Below are 5,907 nucleotides of genomic sequence, written 5' to 3'. Positions count from 1 at the left end.
GATATATATATATATATATATATTATATATATATATATATATTTCATACTAGATCTTCACAATGGTAATATGTTGAACATGATATTTGCTTCACAAATATGAAAGCAGTTCTGTTGTTTATATCATATCACCAGGAAGACAGATGTAAACTCAGGTGGTCCTGAGTAAAACAAGATGAATAGATACCGTATGAATAATGATGTGGTACTTTAGTCCCTGGAGAAAGGTTTACAGTCTTTTCTAATGTATGTAATATAATAACTCAAGAGAAATTGAATCCAAATCTCAATCTTTTGATTTCTTAATTCAGTTCAATTAATTCCTAGTGCATAAATAGGCTTTGGGAGCCTATTCCCCATGGGAGAATACTCTCTCAGCCTAGATACATGCGCAAGGGCCTAGGCCCTGAGGAAAATGACCTTGACAGACTTTGAAGATTGCCCATGGACAGCCTCATCCTCCCTGGGGAGTGGATGGGGATTGAGATGGGTGGGTTTGTGTAAGGCATAGGACGTTGGGAGGCTGAGGGAACTGGAATTGACATGTAAAATTAGATTGTTTCTAATTTAAATAAAATTTATATAAAAAGAAAACAGAAAAAGACATGCACAACACAGTGGGGGGTTTCCTTACAAACTTGGGAATTAGGCACAAACAACATTCAACACCTGTTTTCTCAGAGAAATCTTTTTTTTTGTTTGTTTAGTAGAGAAGGAAAGCTAAAGTAGCTGCTTTCTGACTCAGGCAGAAAAATTGCAGCAAATACCTTCAAATTTTTTAAGAGAAGAAGGGGAGATCTGTGTGAGAATGGGCTAGGATGCAGTAGCAATGGATATAGGGATGAGGGAGAAGGAGAAGAGGACTAGGGAAATGGGGCAGGGGTATTTGTCCCAGGAATGATTCTGTTATCAGAGTGTCCCAATAAGGTAATGAAACTTGATGGCTAGCTTTATTGTTATGATCTAATGGGTTTTATCAAGTGGATCAGTGTCCCTTCAAATATTAAGAGTATTTGTTTTCTAATTAATTTTTTGTGGCAGGTGGAATTCCAGCATGTTTCTAAAGACTCAAGTGGGGATATGTAGTTCATCCAGTGCCCAAACACTAATGTAGCTACTGTCTTGAAGGGATTTTGATTAAAGATTCAACCAAGACTTCTGATTAGCTAACACAAAGAACTAGATCTGGGTGCTTCAAGTCTGACTAGATAAGTATTTTAAAAGAAGAGTTGAATCTATGTGAATAATGTAGAGAAAGATAACATTAGTAAGATGGTGAAGCCAACAGAAATATGAATTAGCCTTGGAGGACACATGACAAAAATGTATAAAAATAATAATCAAAGAAAAAGAGACTATCAACTTAAGAGTGAGAGGACATAGGAGGGGTTGAAGGAAAGGTATGTGGAGGACAGCTGGAGGAAGGAAAAACATGTAATTCTATCACAAATAAATATATATTTTCAAATGTGTATAGCCTTAAGGTTAAAGATTTGTGTCTGGTAAGCTTTAAAAACAAAATCACAATGGAGAACTAATATTATGACACCAAAACTAAGCATCTTCCAGTCACATGAATGAACTTTGAGGAAACTGCTGACACTGATGAAACATGGTTATGTATGTAAAACTTGCATTTGTTTCATTCACACTGAGCGTGAGACCATAAATTAAAGTGTTCTTGGCCTTTTCTTATATGTTTATTCTTTTGTTCAAATAAATTGTAAACTAATAAGATCTTTAAAATATGTTAACAACACCCACCATTCCTCTCTTGCATGACGTATGTGAAAGAATGTTGAACATTATACCAAAAAGAGTTCATAAACATGCTTTGTTTTAAGTCAAAAAATATGTTAAAATCTAATGGATTTTTGTGTGTAGTTTTCAAAAACTGATATAGTTATTTCTTCTTTGAAAATTTCGTACATGTACTTTGATCATGTTCACGTCTTCCAAACTCCTCCCAGGTCTTCTTCCATATGCTTCACACCTGATTTCATGTCCTCTATCTTGGCTAAAAGTGTGCATATAATTGGAAAGTGGGAAAAATCTTTGACATCTGGCATGCCAGAGCTTCAGTAACTATGAACTGAAGAGTGTTTTTCAAAGTAGAGTATTCAGTAACAGAAATATAATATATGCACCCTCCACCCTACCCACCCCCAATCACATATTCTAGGAGAGAACAAAGGATGGTTATTCTGGTTTAGGAGCAAACCAATGTTTTATATATCACTGAGAGATGTTAAATATTGTTATTTTTAGTGAAATGCATCTAATGACATTTATAAAAAAACTGGCTTTATATGTACTTGTGCTGGAATTCTGTAAGCACTAGTATGAAAACAAAACAAAACAATTGGGCAATAGCTGTGTCCTAACCTTTCTTGCTTTCAATAGTTTAATGCATCTTTCAAATGGTTTCTTCCTAGGAAGTTCTACAGAAAGCAAACTAGTATTGGAAACATCACCTAAGTATATATAAACTTCATAAGTATACTTTTTGTTTGTTTATTTGTTTTTGTTTCTCAAGACAGGGTTTCTCTGTGCAACAGCCTTGGCTGGCTGAGCTATCCTGAAACTCACTCTGTAGACCAGGCTGGCCTTGATCTCACAGAGATCTTCCTGCCTCTATCTCCTGAGTGCTGGGATTAAAGGCGTGGGTCACCTTCTTGTAAGCATGAGTATTTTATTTCAAAATTAATTTTATCTAAGTGCTTACCATTTACTATGTTCTTCCTTACTCTGTTCTGTATACACTTAAACTCTTGCAACTTATATTATTATTTTAAGTTTCATATTCTATTATAATTTTAATTTTAGTTATCCCTATTATTTCAAGGCAGAAACTGTCAAAATTGAATTTTCACCACTGGGTAGTTCACTTAAGGCAATTGATTGTTTTTTTTTTTTTCTAGAACCACCTGAAGCAAGTGTGATATGGACCTCTTATAGACGTGGATTCTAATCCCTTATAGATGTGGATTTTGATCCCTTACAGATGTGAACTACAGATGTGGAGTCTAAGTCTTTTGAAACATGAGCATGAATAATAAGTGGCAAACACACAGTCAAGCAGAGGTCATCTGTGTTCCTATTAGAAAGATATGCTCGGCTTCATTCATGTAGTGACCTTTTTCAGACACTTTATGCAAAACAAAAGCATTGTAATCCTTGAGCATAACTAATATTTTAAATAACACATTCTGTTTTAAATCCACATGCTTTACATAAGGGGGCACTTAACTCACTGCAGCAGATGCTTGTTTGTAAGTATTTAGTACTATTAGAAAAAGGAGCCTAGAGAATACACAACTGAAGGTTCTCAAATACATGCCCAGTGCTGAGGGAAATGAATTTGATTTCTAGTAATTTAAGAAATCTAATCACTATCATTAAACAAATAAGGATTCATTACATGAATGAGATGAAAATGCTGTGAACACAGTAACACTTAGAAACAAATGTGACCTAGAACTTTAATTTCTGTGCACATCTTATTTGAGCATCATTTATTTGGGAAGTTTATGACCTGTGACTATTTCTCAATTTAATACAACTAACAACTCCAGTGCTACGTCTCTGCTTCTTGTATAATTGGAATGGAAAGGAATCTTGTTTTCAGAGGGAGAAGTCTCTGCATATTAATATTATACAGAGACATGGTTAAGCTGGGAGGGACAAAGATGCTTTAGTAGAGGAGGAGATTATTCACAGACATAATGGCCCAGTGTATCGAAAGACAGAAAAGCCCTGAGACAATAATAAATGTCAAGAATGATGCAGGGAAATCAGCACAAAGCACCAATCTCAGGGCAATACTCTGTGGTTTCAACAGCTGTTAATAGACTTCACACACTCTAGCCTGGCAACATAGAAACAGTTTTGAATTGAGGCAAGGCTAAGGTAAATCTAAATATTCACCCTGAATGAGCTTCTTATCATGTGGTCAGGTTAACTCTTAAAGGCTCCAATATCTCTTATTAAAAATAGATTCATTGTGAGGAACAGTGTCTAAAATTAGTAATGAATATCACATTCCCAGGAAGAAATTTCCAGGAATACAAAAAATAAGAATATGATTTCTAATTCAAGACAAATATTCAAAAAGAGAAATTAGTTTTGAGACTGCCATGGATAGATAATCCTAATGTTTTAAAAGTTACCAAAGATGCTCAAATCATGTATCAATGAGAAAATGTAAGAAACAGTACTAGAAACACAATGCTCTTAACAATTTGGGAAAATATTTTGCATCACATTCAAGTCACAATTAGAATGTCGATTAATATATTCTGAAGTAACATCTACTTGAAGGAAGAATCTATTGAGTAATAGTGAATAATAAACAACTGAGAGAGTTTGCAGCTAGATGGAAAGGCTTATGTATGGAAAAATAGAGGAAGTTTGAACTCAAATCACAGTTTTAGAATTGCAGTCTATTATAGTCACTGTGAATTGTAAATGTACTTTCAGCTTCCTATAACCTTTCTGTCTATATCACTGTCTAGGTCAGAGAACATATTTAAGTTGATTTTTTTCCATATACCACAAAAGCCCAAACTTGATTACTAGATTCTTGGATTTGCCTGTACTTTTATAGATATATTCTTTACTTGTAGCTATATACACCCTATTTATTATATGTATACAATGTGCATCTGGATATATCCCCAGGAAAACATGATTGTAGCTTTTGGAAATTTCATTTTAAAAAATATATGAAAGTGTGGACTTATCAGTTATTGCCAAATAAATGATGCCCTCCACTCACATGATGTGGCATCCTGTTACAAGGACTCATTAAACATTAGACATTCCCATATTCGTTGTATTGGGAATACCCTTGTGGAATCCAGATGATAGGATTCTAAAGCACACTAACAAGTCATTGTGGTGCTCTAGCACCAGTTCCAGTTTACTATCAAGGTTTCAATCAGAAATAATAGCAAAGTGAACATTGTAACAAATGTTCTTGGTAGAACATTTGAATAGGGAACTACACCTATCAATTAAAATATTCTGATATTCAATGCCATTTTCTCTATGATAACGTCTACAGAGTTCAGTTTGAAGTTGTGAACATTCTAAATCTTAGGAACATAGAGACACAACCTTATCATCTTTCTTCAAGCACATATGTCCTTCCTTTTCTCATATTGATGTGCACAATCCTGACTCGGAAAAGACTTACTTCTAAAGATTAAGCAAGGCTGTTTAAGAGTGTGCTTTAGTGTGCACCATGTGCAGTTTGTCACAGAAGGAACAAATTGTGTGGTTTTTGCTTTTTGCTCAAATAAAACAGTTCTTCTCATTCTCTAGATGGTCTCTTGTGTTGCACAACACAATGAAAACTGCATTGAAAAGCTGGATGTGTGTAGGGGTGGGTCTATAACAAGCAATTCTGAAGGCCAACTATATAAATAAGAACTACGTTTTTTGAAAGGTTTGGAGGTAAAGAACTTTGTGTTCTGTGAGTTCATGTATTTTATGGATATTCAATATCAAAACAAATGATGTTATATTCAGATAAGTAGATCTGTTTAAAGTGTTAAAAAATCAATTTGTTTTTCCCCTTATTGGCTGAGTAAAACTCAAAAAAGAAAGAGGCTAACTGAACTGAAAGGATACTTCAGGAAAGAAACAGGATCTCAAACAAGAGAAAGCAGATGATCCATATGATTATATGTATATTGCAGATCACCAGAGATAAGACTGGACAATTACTACATAGAATGATTATTTATTATTTTAATAAAATTTGCTGAAGTAAGGAATTGAGTTTAAATTAAAACACCAGAAATACTGCTATTTTATACTAAAGAAGAGAAAGATGAGATGGACTAGAGTGAGCCTTTCAGACTATAACATTTTATGAGACAAATGACAGAGCTACTTGACTTTA

Source organism: Cricetulus griseus, chromosome 3 (assembly GCF_003668045.3).
Source record: "Cricetulus griseus strain 17A/GY chromosome 3, alternate assembly CriGri-PICRH-1.0, whole genome shotgun sequence".
Classification (NCBI taxonomy): Eukaryota; Metazoa; Chordata; class Mammalia; order Rodentia; family Cricetidae; genus Cricetulus; species Cricetulus griseus.
This window is presented reverse-complemented; position numbering follows the sequence as displayed.